Source organism: Erinaceus europaeus, chromosome X (genome assembly GCF_950295315.1).
Source record: "Erinaceus europaeus chromosome X, mEriEur2.1, whole genome shotgun sequence".
Taxonomy (NCBI): Eukaryota; Metazoa; Chordata; class Mammalia; order Eulipotyphla; family Erinaceidae; genus Erinaceus; species Erinaceus europaeus.
In genome coordinates, this window is record NC_080185.1 from 70,820,887 (window position 1) to 70,840,016 (window position 19,130).

Genomic DNA, 19,130 nt, shown 5'->3' on the forward strand with positions numbered 1-19,130 from the left:
TAACCTTCACTTGCCTTAAGCTATTCTAGTAGTGAAAAAATTGTGCTAATTTTCAAGGAACTAAAGATTATATAAAAAAGTACTTTCCAGAAAAAAAAAAAACCTGGATGTTAGGTAGTAGAGTAAGCAGTTGAGGGCACATATTGTCATGCTTAAGGATCTGGGTTCAAGCCCTCAGACCCCACCTGCAGGGGGAAAGCTTCATGAATGGTGAAGCAATGCTGTAGGTGTCTCTTTTTAAGTCTTTTCTCCCCTTCTATTTCCCTGTCTATATCCAATAAATGAGCAAATAAAAAGTATTAAGAAATAAACCCCGGAAGTTCAAAAGCACACTTATATAATCTGAACATTTTTATATGTGTGCTTCTGAAGATAAATATATTCATGAAGGATATATATATATTTATATTTATGAAGGACATGGCTATAACTTTCACTGATATGTAATAAAATATGCTTGGTGTATAAAAAGAGTAGCTGTAGAGTTTCACAATAATATTTCAGAAATATCTGACATTTATGAAAATTATTCACTACCAGGTTGCTTATCAATATACTAATGAGTTATTCAGTTAATCTGGGCACTAGTTACCTTACCCTGGAGTTTTAAATAAACACAGTTCTTTTTTTAAAATATTTTTCTTTTCTTTTTAAATTTTTTTTTCATATTTATTTATTCCCTTTTGTTGTCCTTTTTTATTGCTGTAGTTATTATTGATGTCGTTGTTGGATAGGACAGAGAGAAATGGAGAGAGGAGGGGAAGACAGAGAGGGGGAGAGAAAGATAGACACCTGCAGACCTGCTTCACCTCCTGTGAAGCGACTCCTCTGCAGGTGGGGAACCAGGGGCTCCAACCGGGTTCCTTATGCTGGTCCTTGCGCTTTGCCCCACATGCGCTTAACTTGCTACACTACCACCTGACTCCCTAAACACAGTTCTTGACAATACATGAGCCTACTTATTATGCCTCTTATATATTGGTATTGTGTGTCACAGAAAGTAAAATATTGAAATTTGAATGCACTGATGATATATTATGTGTATTAAAATTTACCACAAGCATAATTTTAGATGCATTGGCTAATGAGAAGTAAATTTTCTGAGAAATTCAGCAAATAGATTAGTGATTGTTGAGTGGAATAAGTTTCAAGGTAAAATGAAATTTAAATATCAATGACAGTTGAAACTAAAAGAATAATTAATGAAACATCTTTTCTATGAAATGTCTCACCGTATTTTTTGTAGCACACTTTGTTGAATTTAACAACTCTCCTACTCTGAAGATCAACTTCTCTCTTCAGAGTTTCTCATCAAATGATCTCCCCACATTCTATTTACTTCGTTACCACAACAACATGAACACTGTTGCCAGGACACCAGGAATACTACTGTTGCATCATTAATACAGTTATGATTAAGAATATTTTCATATTTCAACTTCAATATGGTGAATTGCACCAAAGAAAATGACTCTAGTTTTCTGATAGATGAGAATAAATAGAGGGAGTCGGGCAGTAGTGTAGTGGGTTAAGCACACGTGGTGCAAAGCACAAGGACCAGCATAAGGATCCTGGTTCAAGCCCCAGGCTCCCCACATGCAGGGGAGCCACTTCACAGGTGGTGAAGCAGGTTTGGAAGTGTCTATCTTTCTCTCCCTGTCTCTGTCTTCCCCTCCTCTCTCCATTTCTCTCTGTCCTGTCTAACAAGGACGACATCAATAACAACAACAATAACTACAACAATAAAAAAACAAGGACAACAAAAGGGAAAATAAATAAGTATAACAAACTTCAAAAAAGAAAAACTTTGACTAATTCTAAAAGTTATCTGGTGAAAACAACTTTGGAAAGTTTTTCGAAGTGTGACAAAAGGCAGGAAGAGCAGTTCCATTCTCTCTTTCTGGAAAGTATGACTCAAGAGTGAGCAGTCCTCCTGGCTGGCAACTGGCATATGAACAGGCTTTCAACACAGTATCTGTCCCAGGCAGGGCCCAAGCCATCCAGACACCAACCACTCGGCCTTCTCCCTGTGTCCCTCTATCCAAACCGGCGCCTTAGCCCCTTTCTAACCAGTAGTGGGCTGCCACTCTTAGCATCTCTGTTTGCAGTTGTGTAAAAGGAGGTAAGAATTTATACTAATTCTGAAGTTTATTTTTATTTTTTACATGACTGTAGACAGGGCACAATTAGGGGTGAAAGTATTCTGTAGACACCTATAATGGGAAGATGAGAAATCATACCCATGGGGGAAGTTGCGCAGTGGGTTAAGCAAGCATGTTGCAAAGCACAAGGACTGTCGTAAGGATCCTGGCTCCCTACCTGTAAGGGGGTCGCTTCACATGCGGTGAAGCAGGTCTGCAGGTGTCTATCTTTCTTTCCCCCTCTCTGTGTTCCGATCCTCCCTCCATTATTTTCTGTCCTATCCAACAACAAATACATCCAATACCAACAACAATAATAACCTTAACAACGATAAAACAGGACAACAAAAGAGAAAAATAAAAAGGCCTCCAGGAGAAGTAGATTCGTCACCGAGCCCTAGCAATAATCCTGGAGGCCCAAAAATAAAATAAATAAATAAATAAATCATACCCATATAACAACAATCATACTGCAAATCATTAACCCTTCAATAATAAATTTTACATTAGAAATTTGCATGGTTTGTTCAGCGGGGAAGCAATTACAGAAGCTAGACTTTCCACCTTCTGCACCCCATAATGACCCTGGTTCCATACTCCCAGAGGGATAAAGAATAGGAAGGCTATCAGGGGAGGGGATGGGATATAGAGTTCTGGTGGTGGGAACTGTGTGGAGTTGTACCCCTCTTATCCTATGGTTTCTGTCAGTGTTTCCTTTTTATAAATAAAATTAAAAAAAAAATTTGCATGGGTAAATGATGAATCATAGAAGATGAGGAGGGGGCCGGATAGTGATACATATCACAACTTTAAGTCCACATAGTATGAAGAACAAGCACGGGCAAGGATCCTGGTTTGATCTTCTGGGTCCCCACCTATGGGAGGGGGGTCACTTCACAAGAAGTGGAGCAGATTTACAGGTATCTGTCTCTCTCTCTTTCTCCCTATCTTTCCCTCCCCCCTCAGTTTCTCTCAGTCCTATCAAAAAAAAAATGGCCGCAGGAGCAGTGGATTTGTAGTGCTAGCACCTAGCCCCAGGGATAACTCTGGAGGAAAAAAAAAAGATGAGGAAAACTACCATACACTAGACATAACAAAAATTAAAACTGGTAATCAGCAAAATAGTTCAGGTAGTAGAGTGCAGAACATTCATACCCAAATCTCCAGATTCAGTCTGCACTGCCATATGTATTGGAGTGGTTCCTCCTCTCATGTAAAATAAAATAAATGACAAAATATAAAATAAAAAGATATCTGAAAGTTACTTTGATCTAAATAAAGTTGGGTACAAATAAACAATCATTACAGATAATAGAAGCTAGAGCTGAACGAGCTGTCTCTGGTCTTCATATCTTTCTTTCTGTATCACAATTTAATTAAATAATAAATCAAAATATTCTTCAAAAGAAATTATGGATTGTACCAAAGAAATAATTCAGAAGTGTCATCATATTTTAAAAAATCAGACAAAAAAGAGAAATGTAAGAACTCAAGGGACTTTTTACATAGGAGACTAAAGATTTGAAGTAAAACACAGAGACAGAGATTGTGACTAATTCATTGAATGGAATTAATAGTACCCTGGAATAATTAAATAAATTTATTAATTACATGATTTAATCTACTTAAGAAGCAGAATATGTTGTGAAGAGGAAAGAATATGGAATTAGAGAATAGTACTATCAAAATCACTTAAATATAAAAATAGGGAAAATAGCTTAGGAAAAATGAAGCAACATTTATGAAAAATATTAAATGAGAAATATTAGAATTTATTAGAAGATCAAGCTTAAGGGTAATATAGATTCCAGAATGGGAAGTGGGAGAGATATATAAGAATAGAAATACTTTCAAGGAAATAACAGCTGAAAATTTTATAATTCTAGAGAATGATCAAAACACAAGTACCCAAAAAGCAGACTGAGTACCTAAATTCTTAAATCCATAACACCCTGCATCAAAATAGACTACTGTGAAATTGTCAAAGTTGGGTGGAGGATAGATATCATAATGGTTATGCAAACAGACTCTCATGCCTGAGGCTCCAAAGTCCCAGGTTCAATCCCCCACACCACCATAAGCCAGAGCTGAACAGTGCTCTGGTAAAAAAAAATATAGATAAATAAATAAATAAATTATCAAGGTCAAAGAAATATATTTCAGCTTTCTAAATAAAGACTGATATATAAAGACAACAATATCAGACTATCATAAAACTAAAAAAAAAAAAAACCAAAAAAAAACTAGAGATCATCTCCAGAGCCCTATTCCACAAGGGAAAGTGAGAAACAGACTGGGGGTATGGATTAACCTACCAATGCCCACGTCTAGAGGAGAAGAAATTACAGAAGCCAGAACTCCCACTTTCTGCACCTCAAAAATAATTTTGATCCATATTCCTAGATGGGAAGAAATATTAGGGAAGATGACCAGAGGGCTCTGAATCCCAATACCATCAAAATCATGAGAGAAAAGAGGAAAAAAAGGATGGACACTAGGAACAAGGTCTGACTTAAAAAGGAAGAAAAGGCAGGACCATAGGAAAAGTAGGAAAATATATATCATTTCTATAAGTATAGTTTATATTTTTCTATAACTATAGTTATAGAAATAATAGTCAACCCACATCTGTGACCTTGGGAGAGCTATTGCAGTTTCCAATGGGGGGAATGGGGACACAGAACTCTGGTGGTGGGAATGGTGTAGAAATATACATCTATGGAACCAAGTGGTGGCACACCTAGTTCAGTGCACATATTACAATGTACAAGGACTCAGGTTCAAGTCCCCAGTCCCCACCTGCAAGGAGAAACCAAGTGGTTTAGCAGTGTTGCTGATATCTCTGTCTTTCTATCTTCCCCTTCCCTCTGTCTCTCTATCTCTTTCTATCTTCCCCTTCACTCTCAATTTCTGACTATCTCTATCAAATAAATAAATAAAGATAATAGAAAAAAATAAAAAAGAAGTATAAATTTATTATTTTATGGTTTTTGTAAATCAATATTAAATCACTAATTAAAACTTCAAGAAAAAATCCAGTATTCTAAAAGGAAGAATTTCTATCTATGAATACTTTACCCTGGAAAATTATAATTCAAAGTTGATGTAGAAATAAAGACCCTTTCAGACATACAAAGGTTAATGGAGTTTTTCACTACCAGATATTAATATAAGAACTGTTAAATGAATCCCCCCCACAGAGTACAGTGAAGTGCAAAAACTGAGCATAAATTACAAAGTATAAGTGAAAAACAAAACTGTATAAAGAAGAGGAAGAAATGGACAGAACTGGTACAATCAAATGACATGAGCCTATAACAGCATAGCAAAGATTATTTTTTAATTATTTTTTATATTTATTTATTTTCCCTTTTTTGTTGCCCTTGTTGTTTTTCATTGTTTTTTTGGTTATTATTGTTGATGATGTCATCATTGTTAGATAGGACAGAGAGAAATGGAGAGAGGAGGGGAAGACAGAGAGGGGGAGAGAAAGATAGACACTTGTAGACCTGCTTCACTGTGAAGCTACTCCCCTGCAGGTGGGGAGCTGTGGGCTCAAACTGGGATGAAGGGAGGGGATATGGAACTCTGGTGGTGGGAATTGTATGGAACCCTTCTTATACCACAATCTTGTCAATCATTATTAAATCACTAATAAAAATTAAAAAAAGAAAAGAAAAAGCAACACAGTTGTTGGGAGAAGATATTTTCATATCATATATGTAATAAACAACATATATAATACATATGAAGAAATAATACAACTATTTTATGCCAAGAAAATAGAATACATATTCTTTTTTTTTTTTTTTGCCTCCAGGGTCATCGTTGGGGCTTGGTGCCTGCACTAAAAATCCACTGCTCCTGAAGGCCATTTTTCCCTTTTTGTTGCTACCTTTGTTGTTGTAGTTATTATTATTGCTATTATTGCTGCTGTTGTTGTTGTTGTTGGATAAGATAGAGAGAGATGGGGAGACAGAGAGGGGGAGAGAAAGACGGAAGCCTACAAATCTGCTTAACCACCCGTGAAGTGACACTCCTGCAGGTGGGGAGCCAGGGCTTAGAACCTGGATACTTGCACCAGCCCTTGAGCTTCGCGCCATGTGCGCTTAACTCACTGCGCTACTCTCTGACCCCCCTGAATACACATTCTTTTTAAAAAATATATTTTATTAGTTACTTACAAGACAAAATATTGGGGGTATAATCCTACACTACTCCCATCACCAATGTTCTGTGCCCCTACACCCTTCCTGTGGTTACCATAGTTTCCCCAATGTCTTCCCAAGTTCATATGAAGCATTTTCAAGGATAGATCAATCATGTACAAGGCCATAAAGATAGTCTCAATAAATCTGGAAGCATCAATATTATTCCAAGTTTACTTTCAGACCACAGTGGAATTAAACTAGGTAGTGCAGCGCGCTAAACGCACATGGCACGATCCCAGTTCAAGCCCCAGCTCCCCACCTGCAGGGGAGCCGCTTCACAGACAGTGAAGCAGGTCTGCAGGTGTCTTTCTCTCCCCTCTCTGTCTTCCCCTCCTCTCTCCATTTCTCTCTGTTTTATCTAACAACGACGTCATTAACAACTACAACAAGCAACAAGGGCAATAAAAGGGAAAATAAATAAATAAATAAACTTACATAATATCAATGAAAAGAAAAGCTGGTTCTTTGAAAGGGTAAACAAAATTGAGAAACCATTAACCATACTCATTAAAAAAGTGGAAGATCCAAAAAAAAAAGTATAGTAAACAAAAGAGGAGAAGTCACAACAGACATAGTAGAAACCAAAAGTATCATGTGAAGCTTCTATTTACAGATATATATATATATATATACATATGCCATGGATAATGATAATAAAGATGGAAAAATTCTAAGAAACATACAACCTCCTAAGCCTCAACTAGGAGGAATGGGAAAACTTGAACAGATCAATTAAAACAAAAGAAACTAAGAAACTCATCAAAAGCTTTCCCAAAATAAAAATGCATAGCCAGAGGATTTCACAAATTAACAGTACAATAACTTTAAGGAAGTTTTTGTACTATACTTTTCAAGTTCTTACAAAAATAATAAGCATATAGGACTAATCTATATCACATTTTATGAAGTCAACACCACCCCAATGCAAAAAGTGAATAAAAAAAAAAGGACCTAGCGGGGGTTGGATTGTTATGTGGAAAACCGAGAAATGTTATGCATGTACAAACTATTGTATTTTACTGTAGACTGTAAACCATTAATCCCCCAATAAGGAAATTAAAAAAAAAGAAACACAACACTACAGAGTGATATCTTGGTAAACATAGACACTAAGATATTGGAAAAAAATCTAGCAAACCACATATAGCAATACATTAAGAAGATTGTATACCAAGACTGAAAAGGCTTATTCTGTGGATGCAAGGATGGTACAGTATACTGAAACAAATAAATATGGTACAACACATCAACAAAAATAAAACCAAAATAACACTAATGTTATAATTGATGTAGAGAAAGCCTTTTATAAAATCCAACAGACTTTCAGGATCAAAACATTAAAAAGGATAGGAACAACCGTATGCCACCAAGCTAATAAACCCAAAAGAAAGGAAACAGTTACTAGAAACATATAATATACCATAATTAAACCAAGAAGAACTAGAATACATAAACAGGCCAATCACAGCCAAAGAAATTTAACTTCCCCAACAATAAAAGTCTAGGACCAGATAGTTTTACAAATAAATTCTATAAATCCTTCAAGGAAGAGTTAATAGTTATACTTTTAAAACTCTTCCAAAATATTGAAGACACAGTAATATTCCCTTCCATCTTTTATGAAGCCAACATCACTCTGATACCAAAAGCAGACAGGGACACAACAAAAGAAGAAAACTACAGACCAACGTATCTAAAATATTGGAAAAAATTCTAGCCAATCATATATAGTAACTATTATAAGATTGTATACCATGACCAAATGGAATTTATCTTATGTATGCAAGGCTGGTTCAATATATGTAAATCAACAAATGTAGGCTGCTAGAACAATGGAAAAAACACAGGATAGGGGCTAGGTGGAGGTGCACTTGGTTAAATGCACACTCTACAGTGTGCAAGGACCCAGGTCCAAGCCCGATTCCCATCTGCAGGGGGAAAACTTCATGAGTGGTGAAGTAGATCTGCAGGTATCTCTCTATATAACTCTCTCTCTCTCCCCTACCCCTCTCAGTTTCTCTGGCTCTATACAGTAATAAATAAAATTTTAAAAAGAAAAAAATTAAAAAACAGGATTATCTCAATAGATGCAGAGAAAGCCTTCAACAAAATCCAATATTCCTTCATGATCAAAATACTACAAAAATAGAAAAAGCTGGACAATTTCTTAATCTAGTTGAGTCCCTATATAGCAAACCTTCAACCAACATCATACTCAATGATGAGAAACTGGAAGCATTCCCATTCAGATCAGATAAAATACATAGCTGCCCACTATCACCATTAGTATTCAACATAGTGTCGGAAGTTCTTGCCATAGTAATCAGGCAAGAGAAAGGAACTAAAGGGATAAAGATTGAAAGAGATGAAGTCATGCAGATGATATGACAGTACACATTGGGGGCTGGGTGATAGTGCATCACATTAAGTACACATAGTAGTATGATAGTACACATAGGAAAACCTAAATAATTTGGCAGAAAACTCCTGGGAATTATTAGCCAATATAGTAAAGTGTCAGGCTACAAAATTAACATTTAAAAGTTGGTGGCATTATTTTTGCACAAACACTGAGTCAGAAGAAGAAACAAAAATCCAGAAATAATTCTCATACACCATAGCAGTAATGACAATATGTAGAAATAAACCTAACAAAAGTAGTAAAAGATTCGCATTCTGAAAACTATGGGTCACAATTCAAGGAAATAGAAAAAGATACAAAGCAGTAAAAATTTATTCCATGTTTGTGGACCAGAAGAGTAAACCTCATCAAAATGAATATTCTGTCCAGAGCCATACACAAATTTAATGCAATCCCCACCAAGGTCCCATTAATTTTTAAAAAAGAGAATAATCCAAAAGCTGCAAAAGTTTATCTGTAACTAGAAAACACCTAGAATTTCCAAAACAACCTTGAGGGAAAAAGAACAGAGCTGGAGGCATCACATTCCCAGATCTCAACCTACATTACATGGTTATTGCAATCAAAACTCCCTGGTACTGAAACAAAAATAGACACAGTGACCAGTGGAACAGGCTTAAGAGTCCAGAAATAAGCACTCATATCCATGAACAAATACTTATTTTTTTCAAGAGGATCCAAACTATTAAATAGAGAAAGGATAGTTTCTTCAACAAATGGTATTGGGAAAATCTGGGTGAAATATGCAAAAGAATGAAACTGAACCACAAAATCTCACCAGAAACAAAAGTAAACTCCAACTGGATCAAGGAATTTGATGTTAGACTAGAAATATTATTTACTTAGAGGAAAATATTGAAATATTTGCAACATTCTTTTCCATATAAATTTTATAGTCATCTCATCTTCAATCATGCAAATCTAATTGCAAAGAAGACTAATACAAAAATAAACCTATGGAAATACATCAAGTTAAAAATCTGCACAGCAAAAGAAACCACCATCCAAACAAAGAGACGTCTTACAGAATGGGAAAAGATCTTTACATGCCATAAACTAGATAAAAAAACTAGTAACCAAAATATACATAGAGCTCAACAAACTCACCAACAAAAAGACAAATGACCCCATCCAAAAATGAGTATATATTCACCTAAAATATATTCATAGACTATTAACCAAAGAAGAGAAGTACAAGGCCAACAGACATATGAAAAAATGCTCCAAGTCACTGTCAGAGAAATGCAAGTAAAGACGATGATGATATACCACTTCACTCCTGTGAGAATGTCATGCATCATTATTGATGGCAACAACAAATTCCAGAGAGGTTGTGGGTATAAAGGAACTCTCCTGCACCACTGGTAGGAATGAAATTTAGTTCAACCACTGTGGAGAAGTCTGGGGAACTCTCAGAAGGCTATGTACAGACCCTATGAACCTGCAGTTCTTCTCCTGGACATACATCCTAAGGAGCCATCACACTCATCCAAAAAGATTCGTGTATATTTATGTTCATAGCAGCACAACCTGGATGAAACCCATGTGCCCAGCAACAAATTAGAGTGGTTGAGTAATTTGTAGTATATATACACAAAGGAATACTACTCAGCTATGTAAAATGGTAAATTCGCTTCATCTTGGATGGAGCTTGAAGGGATTATGTTAAGTAAGAGCCAGAAAGAGAAGGATGAATATGGGATGATGTCCCGTCCCATGGGACATGCAACATAGGCAAACCTAGGAGAGGGAGTGAGGACAAGGAAAGAAAGGAGAGGAAAGAGGACAAGAATTATGAGAGAAATGAGACAAGTCAAGATTCTGATCAAGTCTGTTTATTAGCACCAAAGGTGCTGTTTTTTTTAAGGCTGGGGCAAGGGGGGGAGTTAGCAGTTGGGGACTGTTGATTGAAGTGGTGTGTTCTCATGGTAATCAGCCTATCTGGAAGGTCCTGGGTGATTCATGGGGAAATGGAGTTGGGAGACAGGAACTTATCTTTTAGGCAAGGCCGTCTGTGAACAAAGACTCTAAGGAGTAGAGAAGCAGGAACTTATCTTTTAAGCAAGGCCTAATGTGAACAAAGACTCTGTGGTCATGCCAATAGCAACCTTGAGGGCACATGTGGCTCCCCACATGTCCCCCTTCCTTATATATATATAAGGGTGCATGTTTTGCTGTTTGGCAGAATTTATTTTGTAGCAGGGTGGACTGTGCCTGTCTTAGGTTGGGGATCAGCCTTCCGTCTTACTCGTCATTGGAACACCTGGTCACTTTTTTTTTGCCCAGTAGTACCAGGTGGCCTGTCTTAGGTTGACTGGATAGCGCTAGTTTCCCCTTTACCTGTCATTGGCTAGCCATCCCTCTACATGGTGGACGTTCTGACGGAGGGGGGCAAATCCTCAGCAGCAACTCTATTTTCTGCCATGTCCAACCTATGATAGTGAACTTGTATAGGTTGTATTTTTATGGCATCGATCTGTTGCTGCAAAAAGGCCATGAGCTTGTTAAGAATTATAGGACCTACTGTGAGCAGAAGTAAAACAAGCAAGGGTCCCACAACTGAGGGTAGCCAGGTACGGAAGGGGGAATTTATCCATTGGTATGAAGAGGCGGGATCATATCTATTTCATAGTTCTCAAGTGAGTGTTTGTAGGTTTTTAACATTTTTTTCTTTGATCCCTAATTCATTAATGTAAAAGCAACATTCTTCTTATAGGGCTAAGCAGGTTCCTCTTCTTCCACAGTAAGGAGGTCAAGGGTTTGTCTGTTTTGTAAGGTAACTTTTGCTAGGGATGTAATCTGTCTCTGCAGTGACTCAAGACTATTTGTGGTGGAGTTTATAACCTGTTGTAATTTGTCAGAAAATTCATGGGATGAATATATAGAATGTCCTAGCGCACCACCAGCTATGCCGGTAGAGGTGGCTAACCCTATGCCAACTATTAATGGGAGGAAAACAGCTCTTTTATGAGTGGAGTGTAGGAGCCATGCGAACTCATCAGGTTCGTACAGTGTAAGTTGGGGTCCTATGGCCATCATGAGGCAGGGTCTGGAGGTGGTGATATTTATAGTAGTCAGGAGTGTCCTGCAGCACCAATAGTAAGTCAGTGGGGGTGATGTATGGACAGAGCTTATTGAGACATTATGGGTGCAAGTGAAATTAACTGGGCTGGAGTTGTTGGTATAGAGGCATACCAGGGTGAATGAGTTACTTATGTGTTCTAAAAACAGTGGAACTGAGGGGACAGGGGGATATGGCCCCACAGGGGGGCTTTTTGTGGTAGCATTTGGGAGGGTTGGTGGTATGTTATTTAAAGGTGCTGCGGCAAGGATGGGTCGAGAAAGGGATGCGCACAGCAAGCAGTGGGTAGTGCTGATCCGGGAGTAATTTAAAAGATTGATTGCATATTGAAGGTATAGGGGCCAGGTAGCCCACTTATTATTATTATTAGTTTCCATGGCTGAGTTAATTTGAAGAGCCGAATAGAGATTATTTTCTATTTTTATAATGACTTGGTTTATCTGTTCTCTGCGCTCAGCTAATGTCAGCTGCCGGGAGATATATATAGTCCCTGCAGGGCATGAGGAGTACCCATTATTATATAATTTGCCGGTAACTCCCTCTTGCCAATGAGCATCCCAGGTGGATCAGAGATATTAAAAGTGAATTGGGGCCCCTGCAACCTGAGGATACTAAGTTTTCCGGCTTTAGTCTTTGGAGAGAGGGCATTATGGAGAATGCAGGACCAGTAACGGCAGCCTCCATAATTGGGGACGTCAGTGAGGCATCCTTATTATCGAAGGGAAAACAGGCATAAGGCCGATATGTGCTAGAGATAGTCTTGGGGGAGATGTTAATAATGACAGTTTCCTGGCAACCTTTAGGAGGACAGTGTGCAGTGCCAATGTTTTGGACTGTAATGTGTGTATCCTTAGTTTGTGTCTCTCTAACCTGGAATTCCCATTGATAGATGAGAGCAGTGTGGGTAGGAATGGCCAATAGTAGGGGTGTGTAGAGAAGAAGAGGAAGCATCTTACGGCTGAGCTTCTCCAGAGCCATCTTCAGAGTTTTGTATTGTTTTCTGAAAGAGAGAAAAAGGAAAAGGGGGCCTCAGGAACTTGTGTTCTTGGGCATGGAATACATTAGTGACTCTCAGGGCCTTAGGGAGGCTCATCAACTTGTTTGACCAATCTTTTGGGGAGCCAACGAGCAGAATTGGCGGTTTGTGAATATATGCACACTGCTCCTCATCCCCAGATCAGTACTGGGTCTGGTCCATTCCATTTGTTGTCTAAGGGGTCTTTCCAGATAACAGAAGCAAAATTTTTATCTGTGTGGGGGCGCCAAAATGATCAACTGCTGAATGACCATCCTTGTCTAAAGTTAAAAAATTAAGGACAAAAAGTGAGTGTGCAAGAACGTTCCTTGGGGTACCCTTTGTAGGGTACCAGTCACCCCTCTTAGTTTTTTCAATCATATTTTTTAAGGAGAGGTGGGCCCTCTCTATGATTCCTTGACCCTGGGGGTTGTATGGAATGCTGGTAGTGTGGGTGATAGCAAGTTGTTTGCAGAAAGTTGAAAAAAACATTGCCTGTATAGCCGTGCCTGTTATCTGTCTTAATGTGTTTAGGCAAGCCTAGGGTAGAGAAGGCAAGAAGCATATGGGCAACTACATGCTTACCGGCTTCTCCTAATTGTGCAGAAGCAAAGATGAACCCACTGAAAGTATCGATAGAAACATGAACATATTTTAAGTTTCCAAAATCAGTGATATGGGTGACATCCACTTCCAAAGAGCATTGGGGACAAGCCCTCTGGGGTTTACTCCAAGATGTGGGACGGGTGAAAAGGTGACACAAGATTGACACTGTCTAACTATCTGTCTCGCCTGTTCACGAGTGATCTTAAACATAAGCCTAAGTGTGGTTGCATTGAGATGATGCAGAGCATGTGCCTTTGTGACAGATGTGACCCAGTCTTCAATGGGTTCTAAGGTGGAGAGAAAAGCAGTTTGAGTGGCTATATCTGCCTGTGCATTGCCTTTGGAGAGAGGTCCTGGCAAGCCAGTATGTGCCCGCAAATGCCCAATAAAAAATGGGTGTGCATGAGCCCAGATGAGTTGTTGGATCTGGATAAACAAACAGGCTGTGGCAGAGGATGGTCTAATATGGGCGACAGTTTCTAAAAGGGGGATAGAATTAGCAATGTATGAACTGTCAGTATAGACATTTAGAGGGGTATTTGCAAAAGTGCTAAAAGTTGTGAGGACTGCATGGAGCTCTACCAGCTGGGCAGATTTAGTAGGGGTGGGAAAACTGACCTTATTGCCTTCATGAACATAGGCTGCGGTGCCATTTGAGGATCCATCAGTAAAGACCATAAGGGCCCCCTTTATAGGGCACCGCAATGTTCTTTTAGGGAATACCATTGGATGAGTTTTGAGGAAGTGGATAAGCTTATTGGGGGGATAGTGATTATCTAATGTGCCAGTATAGGCAGCGCAGGCTATGGGCCGACAGTCAGTAGTCTGAAATATCCAGAGAAGTTGGCTTTGAGAATATAGTTGGATAATAATTTCAGGTTCTTTTCCAAAGTATCTCCTCCCCTGATCTCTTCCCATTGTCACGAGGTCGGCCACAGTTTGACAGTAAGGATATAGAACCTTTGGTGGTGAAGAAGGGAGATGAACCCATAGTATTGGGGCAGTTTGATAAAAGACAGCTGTTGAAGTTAGGGGTGTGTTACAAATGATGAAGGACAAAGGGCAGGTATAATCAACAGTGGTAATGAATTGATTTTGTATAGCTGTTTCTACTAACCGTAGCGCCTGATGGGCTTCAGGGGTGAGATGCCTAGGGGACCTGGGATCTGTGTCTCCTTGTAAGATATTAAATAAGGGGATTAAATAAGGGTTTAAGGTTCCCAGTAGTGAGTTTTAAGTAGGGGCGGAGCCAATTAATATCTCCAAGGAGTTTTTGGAAATCATTTAAGGTTTTTAGGGGGTATGTGTTGATCTTAATTTTAGGCGTAGAGATTGATTTCCCTATTAGTTGAAAACCAAGATAAGTATATGGGTCTTTGAGTTGTATTTTTTCAGGGGCAATTTTTAAGTCTTTATTTTTGAGGGCAGTGTTCAAATGATAAAAACATTTAAGGACTTCTCCTTTTTGGCCAACTACAAGTATGTCATCCATATAATGTACAATATACATTTAGGTCCATTTCTGTCTCATAGGCTCAATAGCTGAAGCAACAAATTTTTGACATAAAGTCAGACTGTTTGCCATACCCTGAGGAAGAACTTGCCATTGATATCTCTTCATAGGACCCCTGAAGTTAACTGATAGGACCCTAAAAGCGAATCTTTTTTGGTCTGTGGGGTGAAGAGGAATAGTAAAGAAACAATCTTTAAGGTCAATGACTACCTTAAAATATCCCAGGGGGATGGCAGTGGGGGTGGGGAGGCCTGGCTGGAGGGCCCCCATCATTACCATAGTTTTATTAACCTCTCTAAGGTCTTGTAGAAGGCACCATTTTCCAGATTTCTTTTTAATGACAAATATAGGTGTGTTCCACAGGGATGAACTTTCTAATAATATGTCTGGCTTCCAACTGCTCCTGTACTAGAAGTTGGGCGGCTTGTAATTTTTGTGTAGTTAATGGCCATTGGTCGACCCACACTGGGTCATCTGACTTCTAGGTTATAGGGTCAGCGTGGGGTACAGGCGGATCAATGGCCACTATGGAAAATTTCCTAAACCTTGTCTATAGGGTTGTGGGGTAGGTTGTACAGGTTGAGTGATGCCTGTTCCATTCCTCCCCAATCCTCAGCCAGGAAGAAAGCCCTGAGACAACATCTGAGCTGTTACAGTATCATTTGGACTGCACATAATAAGTCCCATTTGAGAGAGTAAATCTCTACCCCATAAATTGACTGGGAGTCCAGTTATCACATAGGGCTGAATAGTGCTTTGATTACCATCTTTATCTTTCCAGTTTAGAAGTCTGGAGCTTTTTTTCTGGATTTTGACCCTGTCCTATTCCTTTAAGGTGAGTAAGTGTGGCCAAGAGAGGCCAGGTCAAGGGCCAGGAATCTTTTTTGATAATGGTTACATCAGCGCCCGTGTCTATGAGTCCTTCAAATTCTTTTCCATCTAGCCAAAGTTTTAGCATGGGTTTATTGTTAGAGACAGTTTGTACCCAATATGTATCAGAGGAGCCAAGGCCTTTATCTCCCTGGGTTGTCTTGCAGCTGGGGTTGTCTGTGGATGTCAGGGTAAGAGGAGTAGCTGAGCCACCGTTGACCTTTAGTAATGGCAGCGACCCCATATGGGGAGGAGATCATGAGCTTAATTTCTCCTGTATAATCATTATCAACAACACCTGGGGTGATGAATAGGCCTTTAAGGGTTGTGCTGCTCCTTCCTAATAATAATCCAAACGTGTGAGGGGGCAGCGGGCTGTAAACGCCGGTGGGTAAGGGCTGAATACCCATGTCTGGAGTTAAAACTGTGTCAGTGGTGGTGCAGAGGTCCAGTCCTGCACTCCCTGGGGTTGCTCTAAAGAGATCCGAGATGAATTGTCAGCAGAAGGGACAAACCTCACTGCCCCAAAGGCTTGTCTCGGGTGGGGGGCCTGGGGCTGGCCCCATTCCCGTTTCCCTGGTGGGGAGGTAGGGGATTTCCCTGAATGTCTGTTTTAGATCTGCATTCATTGACCCAATGGCGACCCCTACTGCATCTGGGGCAGATGCTGTGTGGCGGTGGTCTGCCGCAGGCTTCATAGAGAGGGGCAGTGTTTTCTTTACAATCTTTAGCATAGTGTCTGGATCTACCACATTTAAAGCAATTATTATTTTTCTTTTTGGAGAGAATATCAGAGACAGTGCACCCCTGAAGGGCGACCGCCATAGCCAAGCCTTGTTGGTATCCAGTACTGATGTCAGAGCAAAGACGGATATACCCAGAGAGGTCAGTTTTCTTTCTCTGAGAGTGGATAGCGGCCTGGCAGGCTGTATTTGCATTTTCAAAGGCCAATTGTTTAACAAATTCTGACCCCGTGTCTATGTTGCCAAAGATCCGTCCGGCAGTAAGAAGCCAGTCAATAAATTCGGAAAAAGGCTCATCTGGTCCTTGTCTAATATTAGTAATAGAGGAACCAGGATCACCCTTTGAAGGGATCTTTTTCCAAGCACTTATAGCAGCATTTTGAATTTGTGCATACAATCCAGGGTTATATTGGGTTTGTGTATTATGGTCAGCATAATGTCCTTCTCCAGTAAGCATGTCTAAATTCCAACCATTATTAGCCTGGATGTTTCGCCTAGCAGTCTCCTTGCAGTTTTCTACAAACTCAGACTTCCACAAGAGATAGTCACCTCCTATTAGGGACTCTCTGGTTAATGTTTGCCAGTCTCCAGGGGTTAACCAACTCTCTCCTATGGATTCAGCAATGGCAACAGTGTAAGGTGCAGCAGTGCCATAAAGGGCTACAGCCTTTTTAAATTCCTTAATGGTTTTAAAATAAAAAATGTTGTGTTGTCTATGTGCTTGCCTTTGGGTATCAGTGATTTCTAAAAACTGGAAAGGTCTCCTGTTCTGTTAAATCAATGAGAGGGCCTGGGGGAACATAGAGTCTAGTATTGGGTTTGACGAGGGGAAGGGTTGGTCTTTTTGGCTGACTAATTTTAAGATTATTAAGCTGAGTGACTAACTCCTGGTGTTCAGTCTCTAATTTTATTTGTTCTTTTAATAAATTTATCTTTGCCAATAAATCTTTGTTGTTATCAGTGGGTTGAGAAATAGGGGAGGGAGCTGAAGGAGGGGGTGGAACATAGGGGGTGGTCGGGTTTTTGTTTCTAGAAGAGGTGGCCAGTCAGGATTACGGTAGCGGTAGCGTACTGCCTGATCATCTAGTGTTGTCCAGTCCTCATCAGAGAGTTCACTATCTGATTTAACATGGTAGATTTTATGTGTCCTGGGCCGGGTAGTTTTTGTTTTTGTGGGTGTTGCAGGGGGAATGGCTTTTGTGGGTTTTTTATATTTAGGATTAGCTTTTATGTCAGAATCAAGGTAGGAATTAATCCAGGCCTCCTCAGTAATAGGGGATTTTTAAATATTTTTTTAATTTTTTTTTTATTTAAGAAAGGATTAATTAACCAAACCATAGGGTAGGAGGCGTACAACTCCACACAATTCCCACCACCCAATCTCCATATCCCACCCCCTCCCCTGATAGCTTTCCCATTCTCTATCCCTCTGGGAGCATGGACCCAGGGTCATTGAGGGTTGCAGAAGGTAGAAGGTCTGGCTTCTGTAATTGCTTCCCCACTGAACATGGGAGTTGACTGGTTGGTCCATACTCCCAGTCTGCCTCTCTCTTTCCCTAGTAGGGTATGTTTCTGGGGAAGCTGAGCTCCAGGACACATTGGTGGGGTCTTCAATCCAGGGAAGCCTGGCCAGCATCCTGATGGCATCTGGAACCAGGTGATTGAAAAGAGAGTTAACATACGAAGCCAAACAAATTGTTGAGCAATCATGGACCCAAATCTTGGAATAGTGGAGAGGAAGTGTTAGGGAGGTACTCACTGCAAACTCTAGTGTACTTCTGCTTTCAGGTATATATTTTGCAGTAGTTTATTGATACGTGTGCACATAAGCTCTCTCTCACAGAAACTGGTGTATATCTAGGTTTTGGGACTTTGTTAGAAAGTGAACCACCTGAGATGAAATTAGAGTGTACTATAAAAGGAAAGGTCTCACCTGAGTAATGAAGCTGAAGGGTTGTCATTCCACACGTGAAGTCTCTGGACACAGTCTGAGCTGAAGCATGTTGAGGTGGCAATCGTTGCATTGGTTAGGTTGTGATCGGCGGATGCAATATTATTTGGTATGGATTGGGAGAGGCATACAGGAAAGTGGGCCCTATCCAAGGGGGAAGTAGGGGCTCTACAGTGGAGATGTGAAGTTCCTGCTGTCTTAGGGTTCAAAAAGACAATCGATAGTTAATGTTATCATCAGATTATTTAATTGGGTTAACTTTGAAAAGTCCTTTTGTTATGGTTTGCTGTACAGTATCCAGTATCTTGTATATAGCTGTGTTATTGGATGCTTCTAATCTACTTAGTCTAGGCTTTTGAGAGAGTCCGCATATCAAATACACAGCCTATATATTAAAAAGACTCAGCTTGTGTTTTGAAAAACTTTGAGACATACAATTGATTTTCCTGCTCTCATATTAATTAACTACTGATTTATATGTCTACATTTTGCTAGGAGTGTACATAAACACCATTCCCACCACCAAAAGACCGTGACCCATCCCTCCCACCCACTCCCACCCCCCACTGGCCCAGG